Raw genomic sequence first — 15,425 nt, forward strand, 5'->3', positions numbered from 1 at the left:
ACAGTATAAACACAGGTTCCCCATGCTCTCTTCTTGGAAAAATGTAATATTTCCTAGAATAGTGGATAAATAAGTGGGATACAGCTTAATAGACATATTATTTTATGTGACACTGTGATTTATTTTATTGGATACCAGTGTTTCAATAAAAAATTAACATTTTTAATATGAATTCAAGAGATGTCACGGCAAGCTCAAAAATTCTTGCTGTCTGCCTCAGTCTTCCTAATGTCAATAAGTACAGCAAAATCTAAGCTGCCTTCACCATTACTGGTGAAAGACAGGCATATCTAAAAGTATATATGCCTATGTCAGCTATTTATTTGTCAAGCAAAATAAATAACCTTTCAGAGGCTCCCGCAGGGTCCCCAGCATCTCCAATTAAATCTATCTCTGTTGTTGCTTACAATCAACATACAGAACAAAGCCCAAAAATTCACCATTAATGTCAATTAAACATGCTCTAACTCAATGACTTTAATTGTGTTGTAGATCATTGATGGAAAGATGTGATTTGCTGTGGATTCATTTTATAGTAGAAACAAACCTCAGGTTACCAGAGTAACTCCAATGATTGTGTATGATATTTGAAGAATATTTTTTTATATAAACTTCATAAGTAGTTCATAAACAATACATTTTTACTTTGAAAAAGAATGTGATGTGTTTCATATTGCAAAAGCCATCACATGGATTCCAAATATTGTGAGATGGTATATACTGTGTCTATATGAAGTGGATTCTTAAAGTTATTCACTGATTTCTTGTGAGAAGTGTGTCAAAATTCTAAGGCGATAATAGCACATTATTTACAGGTTCTCTCAGCTTCCTACTTTGTCCCTGAGTCAATAACTATAATACCATTTAAATTTACCATACATATTCTTGAAGAATTTTCATTCTAATTCCAATGTGGAAATGCTAGAAACCTATGTGAGGATTATATAATGTGAAAATTTATTTGTTCTACTCAGAATATTCTATCATATAATTCTGAAAAATAGTTGTGTTTCAGCTACATATGTAATGTACATGTAAAATAGAAAGGGCACACTAGATTTTCACTTTAGGTTTAGCAAGAAAAATAAAGAAACAAAGACTTTGTGAACAGTTTCACAAAAAAGAAATTATTTAAAAAATATATTTAATATAAATATTTCACACTGCACTGGAACAGGGAGAGTCTCTGATACACCTGTAATACACTTATGATGTTGTTGTGTGGGGCAGTATTTTCTGACAAAAGGAAAAAAGAAAATAGTTCAAACCCTTCTGAAGGCAGTTTTGCCATTATGCAAAGTAAGCTCAAGGGACCTATACAGAATATCCAGTCTTTAGGAATAAAATGGCAAGGTTTATGTAATCAGATCCCAAGTGATGTGATCAATAAAATAACAGCAATGTCCCCACCAACTAACAAAAAGGAAACACAACCATTCTTGAGTGTTGTGTTTATTTGGAAAATGCATATTCCAAATTGCAGTCTGACTGTCAGCCCTCTCTGTCAGGTGATCAGGAAGAAAAATGATTTCAAGAGAGGCCCTGAGCAATGACAAGCCATTAAACAAATCAGCATGAGATAGTTCATGCAGTAGCCCTTGGGCCAGCCTGGACAGAGAAAAAGGTTAAAACATGCTCCACAGTGCAGTTGGGGAGAATGACCTTTCCTGGAGGCTCCGGCAAAAAGCACCAGGGGAGAGTTGAGGTTGACCCCATGGCTTCTGGAGTCAGGGATTCAGAGGACCTGAGGCCAGTATACTTCAACTGAAAAATACAGACAACCTCTTTGCCATGGAGGATGATGTCTGAAATACAAATATGGGGAGGCCTGACTGATTGACTGTATCACACTTCCAGAAACCTGCCAAGGTAATCACCATTATTTTAAAACTTCCAGCAAAAATTGTTTTAGTTACCACTATAAACCACTTGAAAACCAGAACGCACAGAAATATTTATAGACATTTTTATATATGCAAGAAACCATTTCTTTTGAAAATCCATTTTATCAAGCATTTATGAATATCAGCTATATTTAATCCATTACTACAACAGATCAACTTGTAGGCTCTACATATTTTTTTTCAGCTACAATCAAGTCTGCTCAACAACAGAAGCAGAGCTAAAAAGAGCTGACAGCCTGTGACAATGTTCCTATTTAACCTATCTTCACTAAAGAAGAGCTCATATTGTAAAGGCCTTCCAAGGGCTCTTGCAATGGCAACACACCATGCCAAAAGAGAACCTCTGAACTCCACATAGATAACATCTAGCAAGACAACTCAATAATTAATCCCTGGAATGTAAGTAGAATTCAGCCTTTGGGATTCTATTTCACTCTTTCAGGGCAATTTTTTTCATTTTTATCATGGCGTGACCTGGTCTAGTGGAAGGTGCTCCTGTCTATGGCAGGAGCGTTGTAACTAGATATTTAAGATCCCTTAAAGCCAAACCATTCATGGTTCTGTGACAGAACTTCAACGCTGGTATTTACAATTTCACCTGTGTTTGTGAACTCTGTTAAATTCTGCACTGGGTGTAGGTATCAAGATGGAAGGGACTGCAGGGGTGGCCCTGGGGGAAGCCATTTACAGGTGCCAGCCACCTCCAGTTGGTTCCAGCTGGCTCTAAAGGACCTGCTGCAAGACACAGTTCAGCCTGTTTGCTATGAATGTGGCACCTCTGGGAAAGTGCAATAAAGAAAGAGCTGAAATTGCTACAGAGAGGAGGGATCAAAAAGGTTGAGAAGTAAAAGAGATGGAGACCCACTGAAAACTGGATTTTCCCCTGAAACCTGTGGGTCTTCTGCACTGGAGCAGGGAAAAGTATGAGAGCAGGAGACAGACCACAAGAGAAAGACTGTGCCTGCCCTGTGCCGCCTCTCCTCTGTGCCACTTAGGGAGGAGATAGGAGTGAAGGAGGCAAATTGAGCCTGGAAAAGGAGAGGAAGAAAGGTCTTATATTTATGTTTTTCCTTCTATTTTCCAGTACCTGAATTAGTAACTACATTTTAATATTAACGTCAATATATTCAGGTAACTTTCCACAAGCTAATGTGATCACAAGTAATGTCCCTGTCTTCATCTTGGCCCTCAGACTTTCTTATTTTCCTGGTAACTAATACTTTGTGGGGGTATAGACTGTAAGAAAATAAAGATAGTGCAGGAGGTAGTCTCACACCTGAGGAGTTGCAGCTGTACTAATCCCCAAAGATTAGGAACAGGCCTGCCCTTAATAGCCACAACTGTGTCCAATAAGAAGAAGAGTGCTTCAAAAGAGTTTGTTGATTGTGCTGTAAAGGGAAAGGAATCGGTGCTGTGAGGAGTTGCCCATGAAAAATTACCAAGCAATTATGGAACTTTTGCAATAAGAAGACAACAATACTAAGTGCAAGTTCTGTTTGAAACTCTTCCTTTCTGCAGAGGTAAAGTATTTGTGCTTCTCAAGAAAGCAAATTCAGACCACTTCTTGACAGCTGTTGTCCTTTTTCAGAATTTTTTTTTTTTGAGAAGGATATTTTGCTTAGTCACTCCAGCATATGTTTTCATTCACAAATCATTTATTGTAGATATATGCTTTTATTACCCTCTACGATTTTCTCATTCACTGTTTACATTAATTTCTTTGCATTAATTTTCTTTTTAGTTCAGTTGTTTATTTTCTTTTTTTCATTGCATTAAATTATTTTTTAAAGCATTTATTGGCTCTAGGTTAAACTGATCTTTTGGTTTCTTCTGATCTTGTTTGAGAATACATGTCAAGTACCTTGTTTGTTGGTAACATACTGAGACAATGGCTTTCATGTTTATTTAAACATTAAATGAAAGATAATAAAGGTTAGGAAAAAATGGAATATTTTTAATAATTATTTTGTTTCCTTTTCTTCTAGATTGCTTCACTGTTTAGAGCATTTCTGCTCTAACTATATGGTAGTGGCTTTGACACTAGTTGGTAGAAAGGGATAAATTTTTTCATTGAAAAAAAAGTTCTATTATATGGACAAGGCTAGAAATAAATAATTTACATACCAGAAATAAATACATTACATATGGAGCAGGGAGTTTCAAGTGGATGATGTAATGTTGTGGATGAGGGGCACCTTGGGTGTCTCTGACACCTTGTGAGATCATCCAGCTGCCTGTTATGGCAGTGCAGGTGAGTCCATGATGGCCCATCAGCAGACACGGACACCTCCAGGCTACCTGGGAATGTCCCAGTACTTCCCCAGCAGGGGAGTTATCACAGCTGAGCTCACTTGAGCAAGGACAGGGAGACAGTTCCCACCTTGCAGGGTTTGCCTCCTCCCTTAACATGCTCCACACCCAGCTGTAGCCTGAGGTGGGCTGTGCTCCTCTCTGCACCTGGGCAGGTAGTTTGCACATGGCAGCTTTTCCCTGAATGTCTGAGGCACCAGCATTCCAGTCTCTCTTACAGTATCACTCGTGGATGGATTCTAATCCTCAAACCTGGGATGACTGGACAATAGTATCCTTCTTATCTTCTCTCAAGTTCCCAGTCACAGGCCAAATTTCAGTCATTAGGTGCATTTGGGGAGGGGTGGGCTTTGTTGAGTGCAGGTGGATAGCTGTTTCTTTGCAGTTTGCTACAGTGAACCATAATCTTTTGATGATTTTAGCAGTGTTTAAACCATAAACCATTTCAGTCTCTCACAGTAGCAAAGAACATTTAAACTGATCAGGAGGACCACGAAGCAAATCTCTTATGAAGAGAGGCCAAGGGAGTTGAGGTTCAGCAAGGAAAACAAAAGGCTCCAGGGGGGCTGTGCTGTGGCCTTTTAATTCTTTAAGACAGGCTTAAAAGAGAGATGAAAAGAGACTTCTTAGCAGGGCCTATAGGGACAGGACAGAGGGTAATAGCTTTGAACTGAAAGAAGATAGATCAAGATTGGATATAATGAAGTAATTCTTTACTGTGACCATGGTGTGGCATTGGAACAGGTTGCCCAGGAAAGCTGTGAATGCCCCATCCCTGGAAGTGTTTTTGTTGGATGGGGATTTGAGAAACCTGGTTTAGTGGAACTTGTCCCTACTCCCTGCAGAGAGCTTGGGACTAATGACCTTCAGGGTCCATTTCAACCCAAATGATTCTATAATCTTACTATTTTCTCTGAAACAAATTGGAATAAATATTGTAGAACCTAAGCAGAATTCAAATTATTTCACTCACCTGTTGGAAATTAAGAAAAAAGTAATGGAACAATTTAATTTTTTGTGTTTGTGGTTTAAATTTAATTTTGCATTAATGAGTAGGCACTCAGGTCATATAGTCTCGTATTTTCTATTCCACTTCTATGCATTCCAAGTGAGAATATTCACAATGAAAATTAATTTGTATTTCTAATTAATTGGCTAGTTAATGGCAGCCACTTAAAATACAATGTGGAGTTTTGCAGAAAAATGAAAGAAGCTGACATCTGAAATAGCTGACATCTGAAATAGCTGATATTTCAGTGGGGATGATGGCCCACATGACCTCCCAAAATCACTTTGAGATGGCTGAAATAATGAATTATTAAAACCCCCTGGACTTTGGTCCTTCCTGAGTGAAATATGTGCCTTGTGTAATATGTAGAACAGGACTAAAAACTACCTTTTTGAAAACTTGAACTTTTTAATAGGAGATGGCAGTTGCTCTGTGGTTTGGCCTTATCTTAGGAAATGTTTTGAAGTTTTGAATTCTAAAATTTAACAATACACCCATTATTAGAGCAAGCAAGTTTTAAAAGAAAGTCTTTTTTGCAAGAGGAAGCACACATTAAGGTATTGAGGAACACACTCAGTGCCAGTATCTCCATGTGAACTGCAGGGGCAGCATCACATGGAGCTCTGGGGGCTGCACAGAGAGGAAAGAGGCCCTGAGCTGCTGTGAGCAAAGGGCACAGGGACCTGTGGCTCTGCCAGGCACTCTGATGTTTTTGTGCACTTGGACTATGAGGGTAGAAAAGCCCAGGGATTCCTTTGCTCAGGGTCCCTCCTCAGAGGCACACATCTTGAGCTGCTCTGTTGGTATTGAATTTTTGCACCAAGATTAAATTATTTTTAGGATTGTGATGTCTGAGAGCCTGCTATGGGAAAACTTGGGTGGAGCCAGTAAGGAATCTTGGTGTGACTGGGTGAGTTAGATGTGTGCAGCTGCAAAGGGGCTTTGGCCCCAGCTCAGGTGGTGCAAATGTGACTCTTAGAGTGGTTCCTGGGTGGTCAGACCACCACTTAACTTTGTTAAGTTGCCTTAACAAAGATAAATGCCACTACAGAAAATAGGATATATATTCTTTCAGCTCGTAGTCTGCCTTGTAGTTTTACTGAGGAAAGAGAGGGTTCATCAGAAGCAAACAAAAAGAAATATAATTTTTCAGGGGGTTGGATGAGATCAAGGCATATCTCATTTCCATTCAGACTTTTTGTATAAATCTACAAGCTACAGCCTTCAACACCAGAGCTTCATGCCCAGTATGGCAAACTTAAATCCTCATTACTTCAGTTTTAGAAAGCAACATTCATTGGGCTATTTAGGACATTACATTCTTAATACTAGGAAAAGAAAATGCTAAAATCTTAGGAAAATACCAAGTTTTACTTTAGAAATGTGGCATTATTTAATGCATTTACTAAATATGCTCAGAAGGAAATCTGAGTTATCTGTCAGGGTTATTTTTATTGAAAGTGAAGTATCAAGCTCATCTCTAACAGCTTTCCTTGCACATGAGTTATGGACTGTTCCCTTACACCTATCTCTGCTAGATCTAATAATTTTTAGCTGAAGAGAGGAAAGGGGATATAAGCACAATTACCAAACAGACAAGCAAGAAGACAATTTAAAAGTACGGAAAGCGAGACTCAAGGAAATAGAATTACATTATTTTTGTTGTATTTTTATACCACTGCTAAAACCAATATAATGACCTGACTTACACATAATTAAGATTTTCTTTCTTTTTCAAAATTCAAGCTACTAAACATGCACAAATGCTTTGCAATGATTCCATGTCTACCATTCACTTTGATTGTTTACACAGAAAGAAAGAGTTACGATTTAGGGATATTAGAGTGATGTATTTATTACCTTGGGATGTCAGCATCTTGGCTGCAGTGAACTTCTTGCTGAGACTAATCTAAGGAAATGCAAATTTGTTTTCTGAGTTGAGATATGTTCACAGTCAGTGGAAAAAAAATAGACTTATGCAGGAAGACACCTTAACTAAGAGTTTCTTTCCCCCTCCATTAGCTTCAAAAGAAATTCAGTTAGACCAGCTCTGAGTTAGGAGTCACTCACAGAGGTACATAATGCCATGTGAGATGAATTAAAATACAGAATTTTACCATTAACCACAGTGTAATGAGATGTTTTGTATTTAAGGGGCTTTTTTTTTTCTCTCTCAGAAACTTTGTTTGTGATAATGTTGCACATATTCTCGTATTGAAAACTTGAGGAATAAATTTTACCCCAGTTACACATGTTGAATAAATACAAAAACTACTTGAAAAGGACAAGAGTCTTCTGGTTTGGCCTAGTGGGTTCGTTTGGTTGGGGTTTTTTTCCCTTGTTTTCTTCTGTTTAATAAGACAAAGAATATGGTAAAACCCCTCATTTTCTGTCAGTTATTGGTGTAAGGGTATGTAATGTCACTAAATTCTGGTAAGCCATTCTTTCTCCATTGTAATACTGTGATAGCTACAATAAGAATAGAGTTCTTATGCCAGTGAAAAACAATAACTGCTTGATGTAATAAGTACTATAGGTAAGTTTCTTTAAGCTTTTATCTCTACCTTAAAATCACAGACAGCCAAATCCCACAGTTTCAATGAAGGGAAAATCCTGAGAAATGGGGCTAAGTACAGAATCCTATTGAATTCCAATAACTTTTCCGTTCAAAGAGTCGCAATTAACTAATAAATTTAGGTAATACTTTTTTTCTTAAAGTATTTTTTTCAAATGATTCTATTCAGACTATATTAATAATGTATCTTCAGGCATTACAATTTTCCAAGTTAGAAGGTAGTAGACACAAAATACAATTCCAAAGGAATGCACTGGAAAATCTTTGTTATTTCTACTGTGGTCATGAAGGTAAATCTTCAAAGCATTCAGATGTATGCAGTTAAGGCATTCCATTGTCATAACTATGCAAACAGACAGAAAAAATAGATAATTAGCTTCTGTACAGATCTGGAATGTCATTTTTTTAATACTTTCTATTGCTAAGATTATACCTCATTCTACATTTAATTGCTATTGTTCTCTGCCATGTTAGAAGTTCATTTGAAAAACAGTCAGTGACAGCAATAAAAAAGCCTTGTGCAATAACCCAACATCAGTAACGTAGCAAGAAAAATCATTTTTGGTCCATGCTGAAACAACTTTTGTAACAAAAGGAACTGCAATTCCAGTAAAAAAAGTTTTCTATTATTTTCATACTGAGAATCCAAACATATACCCAGTCTTTGCTACAAAAACATCAATCAGATTTTTCATGCCTATCCATGTAGAGGCTTCCAAATTCAGATAATCTTAGATTTCCTTCTGGGCATATTTAGTAAATGTTTTAAATAATGCCACATTTCTAAATTAAAACATGCATTTTCTCATTATTTTAGCACTTTGTTTCCTAGTATTTAGAATACTAGGAATTTAGAATACTATTTTTCCTAGTATTAAGAATGTAATGCCTAAATAGCCCAATGAATGTTGCTTTCTAAAAAGTGAAGTAATGAGGACTTAAGTTTGCCATACTGGGCATGAAGCTCTCCTGTTTAAAGGCTGTAGCTTGTAGATTTATACAAAAAGTCTGAATGGAAATGAGATATGCCTTGATAGTATCTAACCCCCTGGAAAATTTATTTCTTTTTGTTTGCTTCTGATGAACCCTCTCTTTCCTCAGTAAAACTACAAGTTGATGTATTTCTGGTTTTTTGTTTGTTTTTGAGATTTTTTGTGCACTCAAATGCTGAAGGGATTCTTCCTGCATCACATAATCATGCACTATTTATGAAAATGAGCAATGCCTTTCTAACATCATATTCATTGTTAAAGATGTTGGTAGTGACATAGTCATTCCCTTCTCCCTCAAAAAGTCAAGTAAAATTTACAACACCTGTGGTTCTCAAAGGTTAGACAGCTCTAGTCTTTATTAATAATCTCTGCAAAGGCAAGACAGAGGATATGATTGCCTAATTGTGCATAGATTATGAATATAATAATATTCCTATATGAAACTGCATGGGTGTCTTAAAAAATTTTAATAGTTTTTAAGCTTTGGATACTATTTTAGTATACGAAATTATTTCAAAGCCACTACTTTCACCTCTAGTTTTTACTGTCATGATTTGTATGTGATTGCTAAATTGTTTGCTTTATGTTCCCAGATATTCCTTGCATATAATGTCTTCTTTATTTTCCAGATAAATCAATAGTAGTGAGGATTGTTCTGATGACCTTGAAGTTCAAGCTTGGTTTCAGCCTGGACTGGTGTAACTGTAAATCTAAGTGAAAAAAATAATTTCTGATTAGTAACTAAAAGAAATTAATTTGAGGTCTTTGTCATATTCTCAAAAGCACTTTCATTAAAAGCATGAAGCCTGTGTTATTTCTTGATACATTCCTGGAAGAGAGTACTTAGTAAATTCACACATTTGGTTTCAGTTGCCTCAATAGTAATTTGAGCTGTAAATTATTCCAAATATTTTTTGATTAGTTCTTTGACAAAAATTGAACTTGTTTCACTTGCTAATACAGAATTCTCTAATACTTTTCCCGACCAACGGTGTAAAAAAATCTCAGTTCTTGCCCTAAACCTCTAAATTGTATGGAATGAAAAACTTGCAGTGTATGTCATGGTTCTTATGTCTTGGAAAATGAGGCTTTTTATTTTTTGCACAAGAATTTTCTCTCATAGCAAGCAGAGGGACAGAGAAAGTGTTAACTAAGGCCAGATAAGTTTCACTGGGCTTCTTCACAATGGTGAACTACTTCCCCTCGTATGACCTGTGCAAATTTCGTCAGTATTTTTCTGAGTTTGATTATGCAGAAGACTTTTTGGAGGAATTTCAGCAGGGTTTAAAAAAAAAAAATCTTCTTTCTGAACGTCTTTTGCACTCTAGTAATTTTAACACTTTAAATTTTATAAACAATTTTGATATTTCATAAATCTAGTGGTTGGTTGCTGTTATCTGGCTAATGTCTACTTCAGTACGTAATTGCAAACTAAACTGTAGCCATATTTGAAACAATATAAATCAATTATTAATAAAATTGATGGCAGCTCTGCTGTGAGGGGCATGCTTATAAATGGAAAGTTAACCCACACGGTATTATCTGAGAGATAATATATTCACATTTCATGTGAAAACATTTTTTGCTAGAAAGTTGTCAGGACCATGCTTATGCAAACAATTTCAGTTGTTGCATTACTTAGTGAACCAAGATATTTGCAACCTCATGGACATGCCAAATATAATGAATATATTATTTCACACCCTCTACCTTTCTCATTTTTTTCTGTCTCAAAAAAATCTGATATCCATTGGGCCAGTGTTTCTTAAGATCCTCCTATAGAAAAATATGCAACTGATAAAAGACTGTGGAAAGTTAGAGGTTATTTCTGAAAAATTGATATGTTTAATTACAGTGAATAATTACATCCAGTAATTGATGACACTAATATCAAAGGCTTTTTTTTTGGTCTAGTTGAAACAGATAAAGTAGTAGTAAGCAAATAAATGAGATTACTCCTCTCAGTTACATGTTGCCAGCCAATGTTTTTTCCCAGTGACATCTGATTATTGTAGAGATTTTAAAAAAGTGAAATAATTTTTTTTCCTGTACTTTATGAAGGTCTGTATTATATCCTTTGCTGAAATGAACAAATAGAATTTCAAGGCTCTAAACTTGGAAAATTCTTAAAGCAATAATGGCAAAAATTTATGTTGTTAAAAATTAAATATTATTTACCTCCAACAAGAAGACATGAATTTGGCATGTATTTGGTTGAGTAAAATCATGAATTAGTTCTACCTAGTAAAGAAAAAGAAAGACAAAAAAATCCACTTTTTTTTTCTGCTTATGTTTTTACTTTCACTGCAATAGATCAAGGTCTTGAGGGCACTTCAGGCTGGCTGTTCCCATCCAGCCTCCTCAGGGGCAATCAGTCCCTGACCATGACCCTTCACTCCTTTTCCTCGCCCTGGGAGCCATCAGTCCCTGCCTTAGTGACACAGTGACAGTCCCCAGCTCCCCCAGCCCTGCCAAGCTGGGCACACCCATGGCTCCATGTCCTAGCCCAGCTTTGGGCCATGGCCAGGGCAGTGCCCAATGCCCAGCACAGGGGCCACTCTGGTGCCCTGTGTCCCTCCCTGTCCTCCAGCCAGGGCAGTGGGACAGACTCTGTCAGCCCAGCCATGTCCTGATGCCTCCCTGCGGACCCTCTGCAACTCCAGGGAGCTGCAAGCCCCCAGTACATGACACAGTAGAAAACATTCCCATTTTTTTTTCTCAGCGAAATTATTTTTATTGCCAGTCTGAGCCAGTCTTGCTTCAATCTATGGCTTTTCATTCTCATCCTCCCTCCAGGCAGCTCTGAGAAAAGCCTAACCCTGCTAGCTTGGTGACAAACTCCTCTCAAAGTTTTCCCTTTTCTAGGGAACAAACCCAGAACCCTCAGCCTCTCAGCAGAGCTTGTTTCAGTTTATTGATGTACAAATCTATTTCCAGTCTTATGTTTCCCCTTGCAATTAAGAATCTTCAAACATTCCCACCCTGAAAGTACAATCCACAGAAAGAATTTGCAGTAACTGATCTACTAACTGTGCATTCAAATATGGTCTGTAACAATGCAGAGCTGGTATAGAATAGAAATCAGATTTCATCTGTCACTGTCAGACAATAACATCTGGAACTCAGGTTAAAAGATCTGTGCCTGATGAAGTTTGAACTCTGTAAATGTGCACCAATTTTCCCAATAAATCAATCAGGTAAAAACCCATAGGGACTTTTTGTTTGTTTGCTAAGGGTTTTTTACTACAGATGTTTCATCTCTGTCTGGGCTAAAAACCATGACACCCCACAAACACTAACTCAACCCCTGAACTCCTTCCCCCACACCCAGGTGAAAATGGGAGGAGAATCAAAGTAAAACTTGAGATAAGATCAGTTTAATAATTGAAAATCAAGTAAAATAATAATGGTATTGTCATCAAATCACTATAAAAGAAAAGTCCAAAGTGCTGTGCAATGTAATTGCTCATTACTTTTGCTGACATGTGCCAGAGCCCCCTTACCAAACACAGACCTGCTGCCTTTTGGGGCAGCTCCCCTAGTTTAGACAACTAGGCCTGATGTTTTGTGATGTAGAATAGCCCTTTGGTCACCAGTTTGGCAGGGTTCTTTTTTTTTTTTTTTTTTTTCTTTGAGGACTACCTCATAATTAACTGTGTCTGAATGCATTGCTTAGTATTAGGAATGTATTTACCTTAGCATTATCTGATATTTCAATTTTTAAAATATTTTTCTCTTTGTCTTCTTTTTTTATTTTTTCTTTGTCTTTTACCTTTTTTTATTTTTTTTAAGCAGATATGTTTACTGTATTATTTACAGTAACTATGTAAGACTGCTCTTCATTACAGAAGCTGCATTCATGCTTCCTGTAAAGCACTCTATTTCTGTCTTTCATTACTCTCAGTTTCTCTGTGAGACCCAAATAAAGCATGAGTTATGGGGAATGTAACTGGTTTTGCAATAGACTTTATTTATTGTCTCCTAGGGACAAACACAAGTTTCTGGAAGAGTGGACTAGATGTGCAGTGCCATTCTGCAATCATAGTACCCCATGTACTAATTTGTGCTTCCAGAGATTAGAATCTTGTCCAGAAAAGTTGTTTGGTTCAGCTTTGTCATTAAGATTGGATTTAATTTATTTTATTTTCATTTTGTTTCCCTTTTAAACGTATTACAAGAGGTATGGGTCTTGTAGGTTCAGATATTACTTCCCATTTTTATTCTTTTCAAAATGAAAGAGAATGAGATTCCTTTCATTTCCATCATGCACAAGCTTTTTTAAGTTTTATCTTTCTTTCTCCCCAGGATTTTAGAGCAAAGATCAGCATCTCAAAAATCACTGCAAATTGCTGCATGCTATTGTTGCTTGCTTTAAAAGCTATCTAAAATGGAATCTTACATAATAAAGTTGACAGATCTCATCCGAGTCATCTCTTCCTCTGTTTTAGCACACGTAGAAGAATAATGCTCTGGAAAAAATTTGTTACAAGCCAGTAAGCAATAATGCTCTGAGAATTTTAGATGGATTGAACATTAGTGATAAAACTATTAGCAGCAGAGAAACTACTGAGACAGAGATAAAGAAGAGGATCCTGTTTCTACAAAAATAAGCTAAAGAAGAGGAGACATTTAGATTAATATTATTGTGCATATCCTAATTAAAATGGGGTGTTTTCCCAATTAAAGATTCCTGCTACTTTTGTTGGTAATTCACAAAACCAAAATAATTTATCCCCTTCAAGTCTATGACTTGTTCAACTCTTCAGGATGCTCACATATTCACATGTTTTTTGTCAGAATAAGAAAATCCAAGTTGTCAGAATAGGAAGAATGGTGATTGCTTTGTACAAATACAAAATTTACTTATTAAATGAGTATAAAACAGACAAATGAAAACCAAACTGCTTTCCTACAATTCCAGATAAAATGAAACAAAGAAAACTGAAAAGTCTCAAAAAATATTATGATAAACAGAAATAAATTCAGCTTGATTTAGAAAATAATGGATTATTAGTATTTTTTTATGGAGAACAATTGTTGTTCTGTTGCAAAATCAAATAGAGGGATAAAGAGTTTATACCTTAAAAAACCATGTAAGTGGTAAATAAAACTAAATCCTGTCATGGTTCAAACCTAGCAAAGACCTCAGCAGATAGCAAAAGATTATTATGAACCAATTTTCACTGGATTTATGACAGTCCAGGAAAGAGCAGAAAATAGAAAATGAAATAATAAAAAGTTATAAATGGTTGAATAAAGATATAAATGGTGGAAAAGAGGATAGTGAACTAGCTATCATGAATAAGAGAGTCCCTGGCATGTTTAAATGGATAAAAAAAGCATAGCTATCAGTGTTTTGAGAGTCTATAATACTTATTACACTGCTTTACTTAAAAAGTTCACAAATAATTCAACCTGGAAAGACAAGATTCCTGTTGTGTTTTTAACAACAAAAGAGGATATAATCCAGAAGTCTGTATTCAAAAAAACAGACTTTGCTGATGAGCTAATTAACTTTTGGTAGGTGAGGTATATTTGATTCTAGTGATAGCATTGCTTTCATTGGAAAGCAATTCCTTGGCAAAAAACTCCTCTATTTCTGGATCTCTGTATTTTGAAAAAGGGGAACTAACAATGGCAATTCTTATGAAATTTTATATGCCCCTATAAAATTGATGTCCCTGAACACATACAACATTATTGAAATACAGTATTTCATCTAACCAAGATGACTGTCTGACACAAAAATCAAAATATGTATTGCTCTATTTCAAACTTCTATCTATGAGTCAGCCTAGTTGGACTTAGGGTAAGAAATCAAACCAGTTTGAACTCATATTGTTTTAGAGTGACAATATTTAATTTATTTTACAAATTATTTTTGAAAATTATTGTACAGTGGAGCATCTGATTCCTGATAATATGTATTTCCCTGGATTAACTTCTACATATGAACATTCATAGAGATATTTTACCTGTATAAAAAGATTTGTCTCTCTATACCTGATCCTATTTTTATATGTAAAGGTGCAAAAGTAAAGTGTTTTAATTGTGCTTCTGCATAGATGTTAAACACTTTCTGATCAATTACTGGAAAAGTCATGCTTAGTCTTTTTGCATTATTTTCTTTAAATATGCAATGAAAAGGAGGCATACCAGAACATAAAACTGATTTTGACTCAAAGTAATAAAAGTTTTCCCATACCTGAACAACATGTTGACTAAGCAGTTCAGGAAATTGAGAAATAAATGAAAGATATACACCACGCATAATCTGTTGGGCAGTGTGGAGCAGCAATTTTTCAGAATAATTTTATTTCCTTCAGCTGCAGGTATGAGACTTGTAGGGTTTGAGTTTCACCTTGTTATGAGGAAAGGCAAAAAAAAGAACTTCTTTTACCTCCTTAAAATCTGCTGAACAATTAGTTGTCCAAACAGTTGTGCTGACATCACACTGCTTGTTTGCCAAACATTCATGTTCACACTTAAAAAATATCCAGGAGAGATTGAACAATGATGTATTTTTCACTCCTGGAAAAAAAACAACCATCACAAAAGAGAAAACCAACAACAGGGAAAAAACCCAACCCAAAAATCCCAAACAAAACAAAACAAAACAAAGCGCAAAATTACGC

The sequence above is a fragment of the Serinus canaria genome, chromosome 4 (assembly GCF_022539315.1).
Source record: "Serinus canaria isolate serCan28SL12 chromosome 4, serCan2020, whole genome shotgun sequence".
In the NCBI taxonomy this organism is placed as follows: Eukaryota; Metazoa; Chordata; class Aves; order Passeriformes; family Fringillidae; genus Serinus; species Serinus canaria.